Source organism: Colletes gigas, unplaced genomic scaffold (genome assembly GCF_013123115.1).
Source record: "Colletes gigas isolate AHSC1104 unplaced genomic scaffold, ASM1312311v1 Colletes_gigas_Sc00019, whole genome shotgun sequence".
In the NCBI taxonomy this organism is placed as follows: Eukaryota; Metazoa; Arthropoda; class Insecta; order Hymenoptera; family Colletidae; genus Colletes; species Colletes gigas.
The window spans coordinates 987,934-1,012,518 of NW_025106648.1; the positions used below are offsets into that span (position 1 = coordinate 987,934).

At 38.3% G+C, this 24,585-nt stretch overlaps 1 protein-coding gene across 4 annotated transcripts in view; it reads right to left on the bottom strand.

Moving 5' to 3' along the window:
• Positions 1 to 24,585, bottom strand: part of LOC122400650 (dystroglycan-like) — a 97,281-nt gene that overhangs the window by 64,906 nt on the left and 7,790 nt on the right. Inside the window, exon 2 of one of the 4 annotated variants that reach the window (XM_043402196.1) lies at positions 3,645 to 3,706. The exons of the other annotated variants lie outside the window; for them this stretch is intronic. The gene's annotated coding sequence lies outside the window, so the exon portion shown is untranslated. The remainder of the gene's footprint in view (positions 1 to 3,644; positions 3,707 to 24,585) is intronic. 4 annotated transcript variants of the gene reach the window in all.

The window sequence follows — 24,585 nt, forward strand, 5'->3', positions numbered from 1 at the left end:
TATCGCTTACATCATAACCTACTTCCGTTGATAGGCAAACTTTACCGTCATTATGTTAATCTGTTTTCTTCGTTTGCTTAAAATTCTAATCTACCCATATAGTTTTCCCTGCATATTCATTCATTCCATTTATGGACTATGAGCATCTATTTCTGTACTTGTTATTTTTTCTATTTACTTATTTCCAACTCGTTTCTCATTTCTTAATTTCCCTCAATCTCATTAAGTTTCTTCTTCATGCTATAGACATATTTTCACATTTCTTCCATATGATAATTAATACATTTAGAAGCAGTATACTTCTTTCTAGTTAGATTCTAGTGCTTTGTTCATCCACAGTGTTTTCAAAATTGCTTTTAAACACTGACAAAGAAGTATCCCTTGATAAGACATACTTAGAGTTGAAAGAGCAATAAATCCCCAACTTTTATTGCCATTAGAAATTCTATACAGTAAGAACAAACCATTGAACTATTAAATATTTCTATTTCTCACGCTATAATTGGAACAACAACTTTTAAGAATAACTACTTCTAAATCTCTTTTATCGTATGTTTTAATTGAAATGCAAGCAGACCGCGTGGTTCGACCGTTGTTTCGCGAATGAAGTTTTCGAAAAATGGTATGAAATGTTTGAAGACACCCGGGGCACGTTAATTAGGAGAAGCAATTGCTGATAACGCGAGCAGAGAACGCGAACTCCATAACGTTAATGAGTCTAGGTATTTTCATCAGCGATCGAGCGTGGATCGAGCCGGTCGTCAGTTACTGTCGGGATCCGAACGTCAGCGGCTCAGGAATTTCTTCATCAACGTTGTGCGCGTCGAAACTGCCGATAACGCTGGGGATCAATAATTTCCGACAAGATGGATCTGCCGCCGCCAGACGAATTCTTAACGAACCGAGTCACTATGAATCACTGCGATTCGTCGTGTATTCTATCGTCCATAACGATATGAGAACAAAATGTCAGCCAGGTTTGTTGCTCGCGAGACTCTAGCTGGCAAGATTGCTCGATCGACGTCGGAATCGCCTGGATCCTTTTGCACGAGCTAGAGCAATTTCTGTATTTCTGCGCGAGTCAGTGACCCCTGGAAGGGAATTTTTCACAACTTGAATCGTTAAAATATTTTTAAATGAGCACAAAGTGGTCCTTTTCATCGGAAATTATGCGAGCTCTTTTCCCCCTTTTTTCTTCTCCTCTTTTCCACTCCAATCTTCGCTTCATTCAATTTTCTATGCGTTTTTTCACCGATTCTTGATTGACCTCTCGAGGTAAGACCAACTTTCAGTAGAATTTTTAATCCCTTTTAACTTTATGCAGTTCTGAAGTTGCATAACCATATATTTAATTGTGGCTTTAGAGTTCTTAAGTGAATTTTTTTAATTCAATGGAGACCTTAAATTCGTTGGTTCGATAATCAAATGAAAAATTGAGGTGGAGTTGATCCTCCTCAGAAAAATCATAAACGACTACAAAACGTGGAAAAATATTGAAAAATATAAATACAGTGAGCGATAATGAGATTCAGGGGAAAGAAACATAAAAGCAAGATTGTAACAAACATTAATTTGTAAAAGACTTCCGAGTTGCAAAATTTGTTGACTTGCGTCAAACTCGAAGGACTGGAGCTCGATCAAAAGCAGAGTTTCCTATTTCGAGCATCACGAAATTCGAAACTGGGTTAAACAAATCGGTCGACCAGATAAAGCTTCGTAACCAGGCGCCGCGATCCTTCCCGGACGAATTTTCGTGTACCTTCTTATCACGTACGATAAAAATTATCTCACGCTTTGCTCCGTAATTACACGAATGCTGTCATCAACCGATAAACTACTCTGTCTCGTTCGCAATTACTCCGCTTTCCGCGAAACTCCTTTGGATTAATAAACGCTTCCACGGATGCTTCGAACTTGCCCCAGAAATCGACGAAACGAGAGACTCTCGACGTCGTATCATTTTGGGGCCACGCTACATGCACCGAATAAAGGAAAATAAGAACCGCCTTCTGTTTTCGGTGAACCGAGGCGAAAGGACCACCACGAAGCGTCGTTAACTGGGATTATATTTCAAAATGGACGCAACATCCCTTTGTGCGTGATAATCGAACGAGTTCTTAGAGATATTAGTGCCATTTTTGGGTACCATTTTGGTGCCATTTTTATTATCGTTCGCTACATCTATCTTGACCCGAGTACAAATACTTTTTTGCAAAACTAACAAGTGCCATTTTTGGGTGCCATTTTTCCAGTATCATTTTAGTGCCATTTATATAATCGCTCTCAGCGTTAATCTCGACCCGAGTACAATTCATAATTAGTCTTCGTTTTCTCTCAAGAATAACAAGTACCATTTTTTCACTGTATGCAAACATTGAACGCAGCAATAAAAGCAAAAACTGCATTGTGTGTACGCAAAGAAAACATCACCATCTGCTTTATACGAAACTGAAAGGAACCACCGCGACGTTTACAGGGATTATATTTCAAAACTGACGAGAATTGCTCTGTCTATTATAATCGAACGAGTTCCGCGGGCATTTACGCAAGCGCAGAGAACGACGCGCGCGTCAATGCACGTGCGCACATGCACCGGCGGAGTGCATATGCGCACGCACTCGGTTTCTAAGCTCATTCATAACTTCTCGAACGCGAAGTCCATTCACCGTGTTCGACGCGCACAAAGCGGCTCCTTTGTTTTCCCGTGAATCAACGTTTGCATTATTTCTCCCCCTCCCCCGTCCCCCTGTCCCCCTTCCCCCCTTGAAACGACTCCGCCGCCCCCGCTTTATCCAGAGTCAACCGCTGTGGTCTGTGTTCTCGCGGTCGAGAGAGAACGGAGAGTGACTATTGACGACGAGAGTCGTGAGTTCCACGAGTTCAAGGGGAATCGTGGCATAAGCCATTAAGATCGATATTAAATTTTTTATTTATCCGAGTCATTAGAACCGGAACGAATGTGTGCCAAATGGTCAAACGCTACGAACAAAATTCAAACATTCTTACCATAAAAAGATTAAATAGCCTTAAAAATAAGTATTCAAAGACTCAGCTTTCACAATGGTCGACGACTTCATCAAAATTCGCTTAAAATTTCATGAAAAGAAATTTTTGGAAAATTGTTTCTTCAATGTCTATCATCGATATTTGTATTACTTTTTACCCCACCCGTAAAACTGTAAAAGTTATCGTTTTATTATACGAGTAGTCTCGCTGTAAAATTTATTTTCGCTATGTAAATATTAATTCTTCGTCGCGCTGCAACTGCGTGCGTTTGCATTGCCGTCTGAAGCACGCAGTGCGAATTCATAATAGGCGTGTAATAAAGATAATAACCACGTCTAAATTGCGCCAGTAATAAGTAAAAAGAGGCTACAAGATAATGTTACGGTTTAGATGTAATTAGCGTTATGAATGATCTTACGACCTAATCATGTTTACGTACTTATTATTCTTTTCTTGATAAATGCACGATGGAGAGAAAAATGACTGATAAGAAATCAAAATGTAAAAGTTCCCCCTATTTCCCGTTATTATTAATATACTGGGTGAGTCTGATAACTGAATCAGGTTATAATCCTGCTCTGTGCGCTATACTAAAGTGCTTATAACTTTAGACGTTCTTCAAATTTTAAAATTGTTACCTGAACTGTTTTAAGTCCACGAATTCGAATGCCAGAGAATATCAGAACTGGGAAAGCGTTACCTGCAACAAAGAGTAGCATTTGTAAGAACAGTGAAATAAATTGAGGAAGAAAATAAAAAGAATCGGTATTATTAAAAGGGAGGGTTTCGATACAGTCGAGAAAGTCTCCAAAGTGGAAGGTGTGACGTTGAGTCGTTCTAAATAGAAGCATTCGACGTTTCGTCCCGCGACATGGCGGCCATTGTCGAAAAGTCTTTCCCTCGGATTGAGGGAACATCGAGTGCTATTCTTGAGGCAACTCAACTTCCGCGTTCCACTTGTTAGAGAACTTTCCACAAAATATCCAAAAAGTGGTAATCCCTTTCTTCCCAATTTCTCGCCCCGAGCATCGTTTCAACGTTCGAGTTTCACGAACAACGACGAACCTAACGAAGCGATAATCCCTGTGCTTTCGAAGAAGTTCCAAGAAGCTAACGATTCGCGATAAACTAGACAGCGATACTGCCACCCGATGGGAAACGAAGGAACGAGCTATCGAGAAGGATGATAGTTACAGCGCTTAAGATGAAATTGTAATTAAAATTGGAATTTAATTATTTTATAAGAAAATTCGTTGTGGAATATTTTTCACGATTAATTCATCGTGTTGGAACAAATTGAAAAGTCCTTCACCATTTTTCTGTCTGGGGCTTCGTTGCCAAGCTATAAACACTTGAAAATTTACAGGTGTGATTTCCGGCTCGCGTCGTTTGAATTCTAGTCAGGTGTGCGCACGACTGCACACGCTCACACTCACACACGAGGAACACTCGTCGATACACGGTTCCATCCGTCTCTGAATGCACCTCTGTGGATTTTAATATTTCCACTAATTTTAATAATTTTTTCGCTCATCGAAAACACAAATATCTTATTTATTATGCAAGCACATTTTAACTCTTCGATCAGAGTGGACAAAATTGAGGATATTTTGAAATTTTACATTGCAAAATACACGCCTTTCCTTATATTGGTAAATTGCAAATAACACAGGAAGTGATACCTGTAAATAGTTTTACTCGTTTATACTGTGAAATATTGCATTGTGTAATTTGAGCTCTAATTTTTACTGAAAGGGTAATGGATGAAAAGTTGCTGATCTTTTAATCGTTGTTTGAAATTTGTTGCTCGTTTGTGGTCTGTGCTTTACGATGTATACGTGGAAACGTGGCTTAAGGGGGTAGGCACGGGTAATGCAGCGCGCTGTAAACCGACACAATTTGGCCCGAAATAGGGGGTTTCGAAATAAGAGATTTTGCCCTTATATGAGCAGCTTTTGGGTCGAATGAGGTCTCATTCGAAAGAGGAAGGTCCAATGCAGTGCGCTCTGGTCAGAATCGAACGAGATTGTGTTCATATTTATTAATATCAACGTCGAAAGTCGAGAAAAAAATGAATGAAATACAGCCACAGAATCGAGGTCTTTTTAGGTTACTAAAAGAGTTGTACGATTCCAATACTGACCAGAGCGCGCTGCATTGGACCTTCCTCTTTCGAATGAGACGTCATCCGACCCAAAAGCTGCTCATATAAGGACAAAATCTCTTATTTCGGAATTGCATTCCCACAAGCGAGTTCCGCCATTACATGGGTAATAGCAGAGCAAGTCACGTGACAAATTTAGTTCAGGCAGTCGCTACGAGATGGCGCCTAATCAAGAGGGCTGTGAAGGTGAAACCATACCAAAGTGAAGCGTTAGCTTCGATACATAGGCCCGTCGCCCGAGAAAGCCAGATGCTGACAACCTAACCCATACTTCGATTCTGCGGCTGTATTTCGTTCATTTTTTCCTCGACTTTCGACGTTTATATTAATAAATGTGAACAGAATCTCGTTCGATTTTGACCAGAGCGCACTGCATTGGACCTTCCTCTTTCGAATGAGACTTCATCCGACCCAAAAGCTGCTCATATAAGGGCAAAATCTCTTATTTCGACATAATTGAGTACATCGAAATCGACAGTAATGACGGCGAACTTCCTTAGCGTCTAACGTAGTGAAATAAAGAACGCTAGTGTGAGCCTTTCCTTCTTGCTCTTGTAAAAGAGAAACAACTGAAACACGACCTCGCGATAAGCGGCATACGATTCCAAGCCTCGACTGCCCCAGCATTTTTACTTTCCGACCTATGTAAGGTATAAGGAAATTTATGAAGTATCATAATGTAAAAAAATGTCGAAATTTTTTTTAGCGGAAATACACGTTTTAGGACCCCCTGATCATATTGTGACTATTAAAAAAAAAGACTTTTTTTTTGTTCCTATTACATATAAATGGCTGAATGAATTTCAATGAAACTTTACATTTCAGTTTTATGTTCTCGTTTCAAGGTCTGATTAGATTTTGAGCGTGATCAGCCCCCGGATAATGATGATTATACGACTTTTAGTTTTATAATTATTTCGATACATATACATTATTTGTAACAAATTTTGGGATTATTTAGACAAGGGGGAGGTCTCACCGATTTTGATGATTTTTGAATATGTTGTAAAAATCAACATTTTGAACAACTTTTTCCTATACATATAACCACCGCTTGGCCTTATTTTTCGAGATTTTTCTTCAAAAAGATTGCTGCTACTGCAATGAATTTTGTCTATATGTACATGTCCGTGACTCTGTATGCGTCAGTCCACGATCGCCGATTTTTTCTCTTGTTTGTGACAAGAAATAATGCACAATGTGTGAAGCTAAATCTAGTTCTGTATTGCTGTCAATGGTTCGAATATTCCGAAGTATGGAACTCGCCAAATACATTATGTAGGCTATTTAGCTGAATTCTTCTTCCATCGACAATATGATTTTAATGATCGAATAATGAAATGTTTCCCACTTCTGATAATATCAATAGAGAAAATTGAAATAGAAAATGAATACGTGGCCGACCGCCTTACGGCGGCCGGTATAAGAAAATCTAACCCAGACCTAATCCATTATATTAGTTACTAGGTAGAATAATTAGGTTTATAAGGGTTAGATGTTTTAGGCACACCCATTGTCGGCCGCCTCGATGCATCTATAGAAACAATGAACAATCGGCGATTGAACGCTTACACACACGCTGCCACAGCATGTACTTACGTATAGATAGAATTCATTGTATGTAGTAGCAGCGATCTTTTTGAAGAGAAATCTCTGAAACTAAGGCTGAGCGGCGGTTATATGTATAGGAAAAAGTTGTTCAAAATGTTGATTTCTATAACATATTCAAAAATCACCGAAATCGGTGTTACCGTCCGTAATCTAAATAATTACCCACATTTAATATTTAATAATCGTCAAGCACAAATTACTACAGAAAGTTATCGATTCCATATGGATCTCGGAATCGATCAAGTTTTGAATCGGCCAATAGTTTTGCGAGTTTGGAGTCTGACAATACTTTCCAGGTTTTCAAATGTTTCCAATCCGGCTAGAGCGCGCACGCGTTACCTCTCTACTTGAGCGAATATTCAAAGTAAGTATTGCAGCCTTTCGCTACATTATTGTCTACAATTTCATACCCTACATTATTCACGAAAATAAATGTTACTTTATTTTGTACAGTAAAATTTTCAAATGAATGCATAGTAATCAAGTTTTTTGGAAACATTATTGTGGAAGATTTTAGAGTGGGGTTGCATGTTGATTAAAATAAAATATTGCCGCGAAAGTCTTCTTCATTTATATACACGCTTCGTGGGAGAGTATGTGTTGGATTTACTGTAAATAATAAATGAGCAAAAATGAATCGACGATTGAAAGACACCGAAGGAGGTAGGCACGAGCAATGCAGCGTGCGGTATACCGACACAATTCGGCCCGAAATATGGGTTCTCGAAACAAGAAATTTTGTCCTTATATGAGCAGCTTTTCGGTCGAATGAGGTCTCATTCGAAAGAGGAAGGTCCAATGCAGTGCGCTCTGGTCAAAATCGAACGAGATTCTGTTCACATTTATTAATATAAACGTCGAAAGTCGAGGAAAAAATGATCGAAATACAGCCGCAGAATCGAGGTATGGGTTAGGCTACTAAAAGAGTTGTACGATTCCAATACTGAATCACCTGCATAGATCCCGCTTCGTGGGAGACTCTATATTGGATTTATTGTTAATAATAAATGAGCAAAAATGAATCGATGATTGAAAGACACCGAAGGAGGTAGGCACGATCAATGCAGCGCGCGGTATACCGACACAATTTGGCCCGAAATAGGGGGTTTCGAAATAAGAAATTTTGCCCTTATATGAGCAGCTTTTGGGTCGAATGAGGTCTCATTCGAAAGAGGAAGGTCCAATGCAGTGCGCTCTGGTCAAAATCGAACGAGATTCTGTTCACATTTATTAATATAAACGTCGAAAGTCGAGGAAAAAAGTCGTGGACTGACGCATACAGAGTCACGGACATGTACATATAGACAAAATTCATTGCAGTAGCAGCAATCTTTTTGAAGAAAAATCTCGAAAAATAAGGCCAGCGGTGGTTATATGTATAGGAAAAAGTTGTTCAAAATGTTGATTTTTACAACATATTCAAAAATCATCAAAATCGGTGAGACCTCCCCCTTTTCTAAATAATTGCCAAAATTTGTTACAAATAATGTATATGTATCGAAATAATTATAAAACTAAAAGTCGTATAATCATCATTATCCGGGGGCTGATCACGCTCAAAATCTAATCAGACCTTGAAACGAGAACATAAAACTGAAATGTAAAGTTTCATTGAAATTCATTCAGCCGTTTATATGTAATAGGAACAAAAAAAAAAGTCTTTTTTTTTAATAGTCACAATATGATCAGGGGGTCCTAAAACGTGTATTTCCGCTAAAAAAAAATTTCGACATTTTTTTTACATTATGATACTTCATAAATTTCCTTATTGTACCTTACATAGGTCGGAAAGTAAAAATGCTGGGGCAGTCGAGGCTTGGAATCGTATGCCGCTTATCGCGAGGTCGTATTTCAGTTGTTTCTCTTTTACAAGAGCAAGAAGGAAAGGCTCACACTAGCGTTCTTTATTTCACTACGTTAGACGCTAAGGAAGTTCGCCGTCATTACTGTCGATTTCGATGTACTCAATTATGTCGAAATAAGAGATTTTGCCCTTATATGAGCAGCTTTTGGGTCGGATGAGGTCTCATTCGAAAGAGGAAGGTCCAATGCAGTGCGCTCTGGTCAAAATCGAACGAGATTCTGTTCACATTTATTAATATAAACGTCGAAAGTCGAGGAAAAAATGAACGAAATACAGCCGTAGAATCGAGGGCTGGGTTAGTAGTATATGTATACCTGCTATCCCCACCACTCTGTTAGACGCTAAGGAAGTTCGCCGTTACTATTGTCGATTGGTCACACTGTTCGGAATGGTATATGGCAATAGCAAGCAGCTGCCTCTGATTTCTTTAGGCGGCAGCGTATCTGATGGTATTACCATTTCTGTGCATAGAATATCTGCTGTAATACCGACCTGCCGAATCGGCGAGGTCACGTGCCGTGCCTACCCCCTTAACGTCATTGCGAAATCGCGAGTGGCCGTGGAGTCTGTATTCAGGGGATGATGAGGGGTAATTTCTCGAACGTGGCAATTTCACGGAGAAATAAGGCGGCTCGACTTCCTTTGGTCAACCTTGTTCGCTGATCAGATCTTATCTGTTCTGGCTCTGAGGGATTCCATCTCGCTGGTGAAACGGAAGCCAGTCGTTTTGATCTTCTTTCCGTGATCCGTGGCCCCGACTTTGATACGATAGCACTTATTTCAAAGCTTATTCGAAATATCTGTCGCCTCGAAGTTTACTCGAAATACGTGTTATTTTCAAGTTCGCAATTTACAATTACAGTTTCATTTTCAATAAATTACTATTCCTTTTTACAACGATTAAATCTAATCATCATCGATTATAATATTTTGCAGGCTCATAGATTCACACATACAACAATCATAACCGGAGTTATAGTCGCAGATGGCCAGTTAGTTATGATAAAAATAAGTGTGAAGTTTGAAAAATTTGCTTAATTAAATATATCTTAGTAATAGATCACTTAAATAAAAAATTCTTTTTCTTTTTTATTTTATTAATCGTATTATATTGTGTTACTCTTTAACGCCTGATTAGAAAGATTGAATAATTTTGACAATTTTTATTATTTTTTCGTAATCCTGCAAAATATTAAAATCGTTGCAATTTTTACCAGTGATCCCCCTTACAAGAGAAGTCTTTTACAAAATATTACTTCACACAGCTATTTTTTATTTTATTAGTTCCAATAAAAACTGACCGCGGTCAAATCTACAGTAATAGAGAAACTCCTACACTGACAAATGTTTGTTGATTCTCGTTTAACGAAACGACCGGTAAACTAAAAGTGTTTCTGTGTAAAACAAAGCCGAGAGAGCCGGGAAAGCCACGTGCAAATAGAAAAACGGCACCTCCCGATGAAAGGGATCGCTGAGACGCGTGTTTCGAGCTTCCTGTTCGCAGCGAGTTTTAAATGTCAGGGCTGAGTTAAACTTTTTACAATTTTATGCGTACGTGTACTGTTACTCGACGATAGGCTATACAATGCCGCAAGAATGACTATATATTTCTTTCGTTGAAACGACAACGAAAGAAATGTATTGTTCGTTGAATAATTTATAGTCGTGCCTGCTGCGTTGCAGAGGTGGGAAAAGTTTAACATTTATATAAGTTACATTTTCGCTTGTAAAATATCGGCGTTCGGTATCTACGAAATATCTCCGGTACGTAATGGGTTAAACGTACTCGGTAACGATCTCTTGCGAATACAATTTAGCTAACATCTTCAGTGGAACTCCAATTGTTAGTGTTACTCACTTTTATCTTTCCTAGAACTTTGGGGTATGCTAAATCAATAGACTGTTACAAGCTTCTACGAATAAAGATAACACTCCTCTTGCGATCATACGTACCCACATAATTCTAGCAAAGACGCTGTGTATTTTGTGCAAATGAGTAAGAACATTCTCCGAAATCGTATGGCTCATAATTTCAGTCGCACGATGCCATAGCAATTGAACAGCTATAATCGTTCCAGCAGAGCAGATAAGATACGTTTCTCCATTAGCAAATCTTTGCACAAGGGAACACACTCCATCCTCTCGACTTGTTATACCCTTTCGTTATTTTTACGCTAAACTTTATATAATTATTAGTCTATGGAAATTTCAATTGACAAAAAACTACAGAATGCACTTGATATACAAAACTATAAAAAATACTTCAAGTAAGGTACTAATTATTATATTTAGGGGCTGAGACAACCCACGGCGAAACCCCCATTTTATTAATTCTGATATTACTAAAAAAAATGAAACACATTTTTCCGATCGACGCCCAAAGTATCAATGATTATAAATTACATTAAAGGTGAAAATTAAATATTTTTGCACGCTGGAATGCATTGGAGCGACTGGTAAAAATGGCTGGCGAGCAGTTCGAGGAAAGACGAACGAGTATACTGCGTCGACACGAAATTCTCGCTGGGGTCGAATTATTTTTTCATGCGCGATCACGACTTTACGACGCGGTTCTAAACATAGATTCGTTTCGAGACACCGCGCGATCATGCTCCCGCTGCAACTCGCTCGTGTGATTCGTCAGCTGATGGAAAATACGGGACACGGAACGTTCGACGTGACCGACCTTCGAAACGACGCCGGAAAGAAGACGAAAGAGGGTCTTATCTTGAAACAAGATTTACAGGCGATCTCTCTTCGCGTTAATATTGATGATTTTTCCAACCGGACAAAAGTGACCAACCGTTTCGTTAGAAATTCACCGCGCGTACGATTATTCCTTTTTACTTCCACCGATGTCGAAGTATCGGTATCCGAGAAACCGAGAATATCCGAGTGTCGAAGTAGGAAAATACAAAGGAAATCAATATCGACATTTTGGCTGTGGACAATGGACTATAAATAACGAATAATCATCGATTCGAGAAGATTAATTTTACATCGATAGCACGACAGTTGCCACGACTATTTCTACAATGCAAAATACGCTGTAATAATATTATAATTACACGGTAATTATCGTACGACTGTCGCATAAGCATAATAGTAAATCATTAAACCGCGTAATTACCGTGCAATTACATTGTAATTACTTGGGTGGAAGTAGTCGGAAATGTAATCGGATTACATTTAGCCAAACACCTGGAATAGTTTTGGTTTTAACATTTATCATGCTGGAGGACCTTTTGCAGGGAGGTCAAGCGGCTGTTTCAATTCTATCGCGACGGAAACGCGAAACTTTTAATTCTCGACAAAGTCTTCTTTGAAAGAAGGCGACTCGAACTTTCCGCGTGATTATATGGGCGCGATTTTCTCTTTTTTTGGCAATATCTCTGTTGCAGTTGGTCGGGAGATGCTCCGCCCGAGAGAGACAAGGTTCGCTTTGTGCAACCGGAAGTTGAAAGGAGGGTAGGAAACCGCTTCCTTTCGTGGCTCCGTCGATCCTCACGATAGGAAACGCACGTACACATGCACGTACGACTAACGCCATCGAGTTCCTCGTATTATCACATGCGAACAACTATTTGACTCCCCGAAACTGTTATCGCTTCCATTCTGTTCCAAGTTACCGTTCGTCTTTTACTGCCACCTATCGCAGCCTTTCTTCGATTCCGTTCGATTCCACTTCAACAAATAACAATAATACGTCTTTACTGCACAGAAAATGTACACTCTCGTCTCCCAAATACTTTTTGCTGTTGCAAAATAAATTGTAAAGCAGCAAAATGAACATTTTCCCTAATTCTGTTTAAACGTATGGACTGTATTCAAGATGGCGGCCTCTTGCAGTTCTAAGTACGTATTCTTGTTCAGAGTTGCTTAATAGCTAATGGTACGTTTCCTGTTGAGAAAACTATTTACACTGTACTCGTTACATTTTCTGTTCCCCATTGTGATTAAATCTTATTATTATTAACATTAATTATCACTTTTTTACTGCTCTGATACAGAATATTGTTAATCTTCATTATTACTATTTTAATGTCGTCGTAACTATCCATTGATATAAAACCTTCGTCAGGATTGAAATTATTATGAAACAAATTTAACTTATTATTAGCGCAACAGAAATCTAATTTCACTAATGTTGGTACGTGCAAAATGTGTAATTTTAAAACGTTGAATTTTGTAGTAAACGTTGCATTATCGTCTCGAAATATGTAATTTGAAATTTCCGTCACCGAGAGGCAAAGATTAAAAGTCTCCTGTCGAGAAAATAGACCGTTTCCATTTGCGAAAAAGTGTCGAGTCGCGTCACCGACATCCGTTCAGGCAGTCGTCACTTTTTCCGCACGATCGGTGCAAACTATAGTCGGAAGTCGACTTTCGTTTCAGCCGCCGCAGGTATAAGCGTTCTATTTTCCATTTAACTCCGTAAATAGGACACGCTCTGTTGCTGGTTAATTAATCGTGACTGGGATGCGGTTGGAGCGTCGTGCGAAAAATATTTCCCCCTCCACGTTCGACTTTTCTTCGATCGAGTACTTCTGTTCGCGAAGTTTTTTCAAATTACAGCGTGAAAAAATAGAAACGACGTACAATTGAAAAGCACAAAATTTTCAATTCCTCTCGCTTATGGGCAGAAACAAATATAACGCGTGTCACTGGGAGATTAATTTGGCTCCCGTTGAGAACCCCTGCTTTGAACGACCACGGGGAGTCTGTCGGTGACCCTAGCTTCATTATTTCATTAATAAGTCGTTTACTTAATCGAATTAATACTTGGCGTTTTAGTTAATGCTCTCTTTTAAACCTCGAACAGGCTGGGGACATTATGTGTTTAACAAACTAGAAGTGACTAAGGAATTTTATGTGTTCTTTATTAATAAAACATTGACCGCCTGGACTCTGTCCAATTTTGTGTGAACGAATGACACGAATTATTTAATCATTATTTATTTTTATCAGAACACGTCGAAAACCATACAAAGTTTTCAGACTTTGAAAAAGATAACCAACAGAACTGATAGTTATATCTTTATTTAACGTTTGTTTATCTTTTATTGTTACGTTGATAAGAATGTTGCCTGTTTTTACGAAAGTCGAGTAAAATATTTTGTTGTTAGATCATTTCGTAGACGAAGTTTCAACAAGAACACGATGGAGAACGTATCGCAAGGACGTTAAATCCGCGCGTTCTCATAAGCTCGTAAAACACTAGGTTCGTTAATGTTAGTAGAGCAGCGTTCGAGCAAATGCCACGAAAATGCCATTAACGCGAGCGACCATCGAGAGTTACAGCAGCCCGAACGAGCACGATTTACCTGAGGCGGTGTGCCCCGAGAAACTTTTTAATGCCACCACACTGCAATGCCCAACGCCATTAAATATCCTCCTCTTACTCTCTCTCGCTATTTTTTAAAGAGAATTACCTCGAAAGTCTCACAATGCTACCGGCCCCTCGAAATCCTGTACACACGGTCGAAACAATTTCGATTACTGGCACGAAATCGGTGAAGCAATCCGCCATTTTGGAGGCGAAACGAGCCTTGAACGCGGCTGTAATATCTAAAGAACTGTTTAAAGCCACAAGAAGAAGTTAATCCACTGATTACTAGTGTTCTATTTAGAGAAAATGTTATATTGTCTTATATGGACAATAAGTAACCTTTTTTAAGCATATAAAAAGTTACAAAGTTCATATAAAAAGGCGTAAAAATGATAGAATCTCACATTTTTGCAAGTTACCTCGTCAAACGTGAGTTTTACACTTTTCCAGTCGAACTTTGAAACATTATTAGAAATATACATAAATCCACCCAAAAAATATTAACTTTAAATTATTGTATTTTTGAGTTTGTCTCTGAGGATTGGCTTAAAGGGCCAAAACGTCAATACGATATAAACTTGCATTTAAAACTGAATCTGGTACGTCATTTTGTAAACTATTGACCGGGGTTTCCCTATTTTTCGATGCTCCATTCGCTCGCCAAAGTTTCATCAACGATACGCTCTCGCGTAATCTTTCACTCGAGACTGTTTCACTTTTTCCGATTTTAATGTCGTTGGTTCTTCACCGGCAGACTGCAATCGGCGGTCCCCGCGTTTAATTTCGCCCCGATTAAAGCAAAGAGAAGCGAATGAGTTTAATGGAAAGAGTTTCGAAGAAGGAACGTTCGCGCGCACCGCTGGCCATTTATTACCCCGAGTAATATATTTCAACTATATTTCAAATTTATTGGACATTTTCGCGAAACGTCCCTGCTTCAGATCTCTGATACGTTCCTCCGTTTAATTCAGACACGTTCTCTTTGTTGAAAATTGTAGAGTTTTTTTTTTAACGCGTGGACCGATTTGTTCTTTGCTATACGATTATTCAGAAACAGGAAACATTATTTTGGAAGCCACTTTTTAGGTATGTTAACGCTAAACTTGTGAACATTGCACTCTCGAAAAGTGTTTTGACAAGGATAATAAAGAAATATGAACTGCTCGAATAAAGTTGGTTTCAAATTTTAAAGAAGTAAATTAAATATTGTATATGTGAAGATTATAAATAGCTGGTCTTCGTCGTACGAAGTTGTCACCATCGAAGGCCATATATTTAATACAAACGTTTCATCCTTATTCGATACTCATACACCGTAGCAATTAATTCACGTCACGAAGTTCGTGTATGACTTCGACGCCGTTATGGACACACTGTGCGTTTTATGTAAAGAGCTTTCACTGGAACAGCGATCTCCGGACGGGAACAAAAAGTGATTCTGCTTGAAAGTGGACACCGACGACCTCATTTTTTAGGTAATTTTTTTTTTTAATTTTCCATTCTATTTCAGTTCTCCATGCGTGCTCGGTCTTGTCAAGGAGAACGCGGAGTCTCGTGATCGTAACATTAGAATACAACAATTTACGATCGTCTTGGGCAGTTGCAAAGTCTGGACGCATACGGTCGCGTTTCAGTAAGGGTCCGTTTTTACATGACACCAAGTCACGACTTTTAACGTCATGACGTAAGCCGCGACTTTCAACGCTAAACTTGCCACGATCATTTAACTGCCCGACTTTTTTATGGTTTACGTACGATGAATTTTTCAATGTTCACTTCTATTCTTATTGTTTGATTTTTAACTCATCTAACTGGATGAACGATTCATATCTTCTTGTAAAAGACTAGTTAGCTTCAGATATAAATAGGAAATATATAGCAAAGATGAAAGAAGAGAATCTTCAGCGTCTTAAAACAGTGTAACAATGCATGTTAAAAGTAGTTAAACTTTACACGCTTACAGTTCCAAAATTACTCGTGTTTTCACCATAAATAAGCCACTGTTAGAAGTGGCAAGGGCTCCCCTTTGAAATGGTTTTTGGTTTATGTCGATCCGACTTTCCGTTTTTGAGATATCGTAATTTATGTAAAAGGTAATTTTTTTAATTTGGTTGTCTCTGTCTCTGTGTAATGTGTCGGACCTCTCTCTCTCTTACACGTGAGTCGCGACAAACGTGACCGAGTAACGTAGTATTTACTATTCACTACGATCACGGGCGGTCAATGACCTCGCGATGTAAACAATGAAAAGTAAACAAACCCTTCGAACCCCTATATCTCCGGAACTAATTGAGCTATCGACTTGTTCGAACGCTCATTTTAAAGGGCATTTCATCCCCTATCCGATGACTATACCAATTACTATAATTTATGCTGTCTTCTATGTTTATTTTTGAATTTACTTTGACGCTACATATCCATAGTAGTTTCAGCACTTCCTATTGATGATACGACTAATGTGGGATAAAACTGGACTACAAATTGTTTATTTAATTGAAAATGAATTTAAAATTGTACACGGGATGTTCGCGTAATTTCTAGCCAGCATTCCCTCGTAAAGAATTGTTTTCAAGGGTGTTTTAACTTCTATCTGATAAAAACAAAAAATTACAACCGTAGTTTATACATTTTCTGCACGAAATTAAAGTACTAAATACGCACATTTAGAGTAAAATGGATTGAATATTTTTGTACTGATTTTCAAAATGCAAACTGTAAGAAAAAATATGCGACGTGAAAGAGAAAGATATCTTACGAAAAAACTTTAAAACAGAACTTTCTATACATATGATGCAAACATAAGTACCTTGCCTTGTGAAGGAGAAAAAGAAAGACTGGTTATTTGACCGGTCTTGGTAGGAATTGGTATACATGAAGTGTCGGTACGTTTAATGTTAATGACATGAGTCACGACTGTGCAATGACAACACAGTTGATAAATAAAGAGTCTTATGTCATACCTATCAGTATGCAACGCACCATCGTTCGATGTAATTTTGGTGAAAACGTTCTGAATGAAATTTACAGTGAAACGATATTAAATTAGCGTTCGTCGATAATTAAAATGTAAATATTTTTTAGCATTCAAAAACATGCTAACTAATAATAATTCTTTAAATTCTTCGATTAATGTCACTTTGATTGAAAAACGAACGTTGCTCGCTACGAATAATCGTCTCGATGTTTCACTTGCGTAGAAAAGTAGTAGAAAATGATTAAGATATCACGTGAACGCGACAAATAAGTTTTCACGATGACAAATGTTACGGCTCGGAGTCACGTGAAAACGGACCTTAAGTCGCGCACTGTATCCACACCGCGACGAAATGATTTCAGATTACAGCGACCAGTAGGAGGTACCGTAATTAGCGCGCAAAAAAACTCGTTTTCCTACCGCGGTTCACTGACACGGTGTAAATTCGAAGAGAAACGTTCGCGAGGGACGCTTTAATTGCGTAACTTAATAGAGTTTCGAGCTCATTTTTGCGTTTGACTCGCCGTGTAACGTAATCATGACCGATTGTACAGAGAGAGAGCCTTTTAATTATATTTGGAGAGCGAGAAAAAAAAATGTACGAAGATCGGACGGTCAGGCTAAAGTAATATTCTACAATATTAGAAGTTCTGTGCAGGCTCCGCGCTCCAAATTAACCCTTAGAAGTAATACGCCATTTTATTTTCCCCTGAAAAACTTGATTAATGGCCGTGGTACTTTAGATTGCATTCTGTTTACGTGTAGGTAAGTTAAAATAAATGTTGGTTATGGGTTAAGGATGCTTTAAGGTCACTTTGTTATGGATCATTAAAATCACCTTCGTGGTATTGAAAGAAAATACTCCGTGACATTTAAAAAATCTAAGGTCATATATTTTAGAAAATATAATATATAAAAAAGAATGAAATGCTTCTTGTTCGGGAACTCTATTGAATAAACTATAATTGCAAATATTTTAGGCAATTTTTATCCGTCTGCTTGTTGAATTAATTTTAATAAAACCATTGTATTTTGTTAAAATGGAGGTAAATAATAAACTACTATAAATAAAACATAATTTTATAGTTATATAGAGAGACAGAAAAATTTAAAACGTGCCCCTAAAGTATACTTAAAACATCGCTTATAGCAACATCGCAAAATTCCTCCCAGGAGAAATTAACGTAATTTTCCTAAATACAGAGTAATACGTTAATAACTGTTGATATTGAGTTATATTTTAAGTGGCGTTTATAGGGGCTCGATCGATCAATTACCTGCATGCGGTGAACGCCTATATGCGTTCTTATTCTATAAAAATTCTTCCGCACACTGCGTACGTTCGCGTCAAACTCACTCGCGGTCAAAGTGTTAATACTAATTTGTATGCTGAAAACGAACGGTCTACATTGTACGATGTACGTAGTTGCATATTTAAATTCCCCCCCGATAGAATTTTGTATGCGATATGTCAGCGCATATGTCGATTGCCTGAAACGTACTAGGCATATGCATTATGCATAATATGCAAAATAAAAATACGGTTTTAAAACCTTGTAATAACGAAACAAATTTCAAGCCCCTGTTTCGTACCTCTTTATTTTTTATAAAAATAGTCTAAAGTATGTTGTATCTGCATTTTCTTCACTTTGAATATAAATATCAACCCAGTTGAGTTTGTTTCTTGAATTATATTTAATAATACAAATTTTGAAGTAGGAAACTACAAATATTTTCTTGTCCATTTTCTGTAATAAAGCGGAAATTTTTAATTGAACTCTGTTGCTAAATTTCTGGATCCAACGCTGTCGCGTCGCTTTTTAATCGAAATCCCGCCGCTGGTTCTTCGCGGATTGTATTTCCGTCGTGTGCTCGTTTCTTTTCCAGGCATAAATCGGGGTATTTAAATGGCGTCCAGCGTCTCCTCGAATGACGAACGCATATGCGCGGAGAATGTTTGCGGGCACAGGCCGAAGGCAGTAAATTACATTGACACACGTGGCGCGACATAGACAAACCCACGGTACCCTGGGTCCATTTACCAGGAACAGTGGACAGATCCGCGACAATGCTCGCCTCCAGCGAGGAAATCATTATCGTGGACGGAGGAACGTACAGAACGGCCGTAGCGAACGCAATGAGTCGTGGAAATGAAACTATGATAAAAATTCGACCGAGTGTTGGCGGTGGTTAATTAAAATCTACACCGTGTATCACTGATAGAAAAGTTTGAGGATAAAATGCAGGTAAATGCACCTACCCTAATGATCATTATTTACCAAATCACTACATAGTTGAGAACAGTTGATAAAAACAATTTCAAATAGTATTTTTTTTTATTATGGAAATTTGTACGAGAATGTCTACAAAGCGATGATGAAAACATCCCATCAATCTACGTTTACTAATTGTAAAATCCGTGTAAAATCCTGCACGCAGTTTATATTTTTTACATAAGTTTTTGCCTTTTATTATTTGGTTATAAAAATATAAATGCACCTTTTCTCGAGTCGTTATTTTTTAATAAACTTGCCCGTCGTTTGCTGAATCGATGCACGTATCTTGGTACAGCCGATTCTAGGCGCGATAAATACCGAAGGTTGTTCCACGTTTTTGTCGGTTGTTGTATAAAGATAAACTGCTCCATTCATGAACGGTGGTATCGCGATTGCAGCAAGTAACTGGATACTAAACGTTCGCGAAAGTTGTTGAATACGCGTTGTGCAAAGGATGAACCGAACTGGCCGCTCGAACGGAGTCAGAGACATTTAAGATTCGTCATCGACTCCCGACGAATTCCATTCTCGTCGCCATTACGTGACCATAATGTCCCGATGGCCGTACGTGCCGGCACACACGCCGTGTTCCCTAGCTAATTGCGACCCCTGTAGGAGGCGTACACGGCCAGATATGTATGGCAAGGTGCGGTATACAAAGGACCGTGTTGGCTACAAACATGACCGAAAGCTTTTGCGTGCCAGGTCTCGTCCATCTTTCTTCCTCTCGTTCCTCCTTCGTTCACGAGGATGCACCGAGACGAGCATTTCTAAACTCACGATGTAAAAGCCTGGTATAAGACAAGGCGCGTTTGCGACGCCATACTGTAACTTGAAATTAAAATGGATGGCATCTAAACGGTCGACGTTCCGTCTCCGACCGGAGGAGATGACCCTAATACGCCTCGATAGGTCCCATAACTCCAGCGTTTCATTATTAAAGCACAAACGAGTTGATTCCCCCCACCAGTCAAATTAAATATTGCAAGCCATTTTCTCGCGAAAAACATGGATTTTTTTTTTCTTCTATTTGTTGTAAAATTCGTAAAATGTCCAAGAGTTAATCTAATACTTGTAGTGTTCACTTCTGTACGTTCTGTATTTATTTATTTTCCTCAATATCTAAGTTTGGAAATTAATTTGTTCGGTTCGGTGAAAAGACCTGTCACCCATATTGTGCCCAGGGGACACCCTGTATACAGGGTGTGGCACCTAACATGCTCACCTTGGATACCTTGCAAATTATGCAGTCTACGAAGAATCGTTACATGCAATACTCGCATGGTTTTAAGGGTGCCATTAAGCAGCGTATGAAATTCTCTCTACGTTGTTGCTGACTTTGCAAAAACTGACAGAGCAATATAGACGCAAATATTTATGAAATACGTCTACATCGAATCACAATATTACCACTGAAATAGGACCTCAAAGGATCAAAGGATTCTCTATCAAACGACAATTTAAAATCTACACTTCAGATTTGTTTCAGCTATCACAAAGTAAATACCTAATTGCTAGATTAAATTTTATTTAAAATTCAAAGAGGCCCTCACAATATCCTCAAAATAGTAATTATATGAACCTTCTTAAAAAAAACTACCCCTCTTCCAGACTAAACTATCGAAACCCTTGCAGCCGGAAGTCCCATCGAGATCTCTAAACAGTTCCATTTCCGTCGACGTTGCGTCACTGCATCGGAGGACCTTGAATTGTCCAGAGCTCCCTAAACGAATCCGGTAACCTTGAAACGTGGCTATCTAAAACGACATTGATCGGAACACCGATGAAAGATAACAATGGATCCAAGTCCCATTCATTGCTAATTGGCCCGAGGGAGTTCCAGACGTGTCTTTAACTCGAAGCAACGTTTCGACACGTGTACAGGACCACGCACGTGACGAGATTCGCGCGCGCAATGGTGATCACGATCAGGGATGTTCCGAGGAGGGGGAGCTTGGCCCTACGCTACGAAATGATATATCGACGGACGTGTCAGAACGAGCATCTGCGGAGAGGAGCCAATGTACAGGCTGTGTAATCGGAGGATCTGCGGAGGTCACTACGCCGCTAATGAGTCTTAATGAACGGGCGTGAGAGCATACGATGCGACGATGACTCCTCGCCGATGGTGATTCCGCGACGGATAAGAGGACGCTCGTGACGAAGGAGAAACGTTCCACGGGAATTTCAACTGAATAAACGAAGATACTCGCGTATTAGCGTCATATGACGCCTAGAATTGTACAAAACGAACACAGAATCCGAAATCGCGAAATGAACGGAATCGACTCGTAAAAATATTCAAAATGAGTCACAGAACTTGTCCAGTATAATACAAAAAATTATATGACATCTATTTGTTTGAATCTTTAAACGTAGGCATACCTTTTTGTATTCAAATTTAAAAAAGCAATGAATTTTCTATAAGTGAAATATTTGTAAATTTTATTTTAAAAATTGTTCGAGTATCCTGAATTCTTTTCAATACTGTATAATGTTTATATAAAGCACCTTTCTGTAGAAATTATTCAGACCAGGTTAGGTATAAAATATTTTCTTACGAAGTTTTCAAATAATATAAGTCGTCATCCGGTATAATTTTAAATAATGCAGTACGTTTCAATAATACGAATCCTTTTTATCTTTATTATACAAATATTACTATTGTCTGCTCAAGTTAAATTTTTTGATTAATATTGTTATTATACGATCACCCTATGGTATTGCAAGTAGCGACTCACTTTGCTTGCGTACATTCAAATGACCGAATGAAGGGAAGTATGATAGGAGGAAGATATAAATCCCTTGCGCCACTACGACCGGAAGTCATTAGTTACTCCTAAAGTGTTGATTTAAGGCATTATCTGGACATTTTCGTCTATTTTTGTGCATAGAAATTCCTGTATTTTTCAACCTCTTCTTGGATCTAGCACTCGTTCGTTTACTTACTCCTATAACTCTATTATCCTCTTCCGTTTCATTATACACTTTCGCGAGCAAAGTTTACGTCCACGAGAGTAAAGTATTTCTGATACTCGAGAAGGGACAACAGTACTTGAAATTTGGGCCAACAGTATTCACAGAACTTGGAATAATAAACGAACGAGATGTAATATAAAACGAGGATAAAATTCAACTGCGACTGCTTGAAAGTGTCTAAAGTACACTGGGACTAATTGAAAATTATAAATTTCAAGTTTGAAAAAGAATGCAATTAAAAGTACGCTTAAAACAGAACCCATTTTACTACAGAAATTAATAAAATTGCTACTACATTAAAAACATATGTAATATTCTGCAAATTATTAAAACTTTTTTTAAATGTATCAATAAAATACTGTTTCGTTTAAATAACCATTACGTTCAATTAAAACAGTATTAAATACGCGTTGTGTACTTGTATAATCGAGATCGAAGGCGCTCCATTTATCGCGGTCTAAATGTTAACTACAGAGCCAACGAGCAAGTGGTACTATCGTTAGAGGATCAGCTGACGAATTTCAGCAGAAGCAATCGACTTTTTATACGAGCCCGGGTTAATCGAATTGCCCGACGACCTACACAGCTGTAAGTCTCGATCGTTGAAACTCGAGTCGCTAATGAAGTCAAGTCTCGGCCGAAACGTAGGACACTTTAAAATTCGATGTACTTGCAGCTGTAGGTCGTTTAACGAGCGCCCAATTTTCCTACTTTAACGTAGCGTAACTTTATTATTTGGCACGGTTAATTTTTCGTCGCGTAAATTGAAATTTTCGATCCCGGCGAGGGTATTTCGAACTTTTACCAGCGAAGCGCAAACTTCGTTCCTTCGCTTGGTCGTTCGTTAAAATTCAACGGAAAATTTTTCAATTATTTCTCCTTTGAAAAAAGTCGAAAATTACATACGTGAAATTCAGATACGTTTTAAGCGTACTATTTTCGGTGACAACAGTGTTTTCTATTCTCGTGATACTAGGTTTCGTCCATTTTGTTGGATTTCTTCAGGAAACAGAAAATATATGTATATTATTATTCATATTATATGTGCTTCTAATCTTTGTAATAATACACTTTTGTTCTATTTTCGTTTTTGTTCCATTCAATTTATACACATTTTATTTATTTGCATGATAAAAATGTCGCAATAATAATTTAGAATGAACATCCTTCTTTCCGAACTTACATCAGAGTATTCAATTCCTGTCAAGTATATTAACTTTACTATAAACGTCTGTGTACCAATATTAAACGCAGACAAACAAAACAGGATAATTACGACTATTTAAATATGGAAAATGAATCATAGTTAATCGTCCTCACTCAATAAATTCATTACGTTGTTTCCTTATTGATATTTCAGAGCAATAATAATTATAGTAAAACACCAATAAAGAAGCATTACCTTCTCCGAGCGTAATTACTGCTAATTTTATTTGCACTTCCTGAGTACAGACATGTTCTTTCGCACAAACATTAATTTAAACGTCAACAGAACCAAAGTGTGTCTGTTTCCAATGTTTAATGTCTGCTCTATTTGATGTTTAAATTAATGCTTGTTTGACGACAAATATATGCGTGCACTGAAAGTCCGACAGTTAATACACAAACCGGGGCAAAAAGAGTACAGCTGCGATTGTAAAATAACAATGCAATCGTGTCGATTGACGCTCGTTCCTCTAAACGCTCGGTTGTTGCACACCCACCCCCCGTGCATCCCCAACAATCAAATTCGAACGCCCAGGGGGACCGTTTCCCATCCCCGAACGAAAAAAGAATGAAAAGTAAGGCATCTCGCTGGCAGAAAAGAAGCTATTTTCCCGGGCTTCCGACATTTTCTCGTTAACACGGTTCGAGGGATCCCACTGACACGCGAAATTCGCCATGGCAACACGCGTCCGCCTTCGTCCCTTCTGTGCACCGCGAGTCGACGCCTAGGGTCGACACACGGACACCCGATTTCAAACAAATTTCACAATAGCGCAGTCTGCGTCGAGAAAAATTCATTTTAAATTAAATTACTATAGAAAATTTATTCAAAACTGTATTTGTTAGGTATATAAAAACCATTTGGTAATAATTTGAATCGATTTCGACGATCAATTTACGAATAATATGAAAACGAATCTATTGAATCACTAGTATCGTTTTATAAGGTACAAGGTTGGCAGTTTCTTTGTTCTCCAAAATCACGTTAGAATTTCGTTGCAATAATTATTATTATAAAAAAATATTTTTCGTAATTGTTCTGTATTTTATTATTTATTCATTTAATGGGAAAAACCTTTTTGAAACGTGTATAAAAACGAGTATATGAAAAGAAAAGTTGCAAAAAGTAAAGGTTTCAGGTCAACTGAAACTTATTGAACGGAATTTTAACATCGT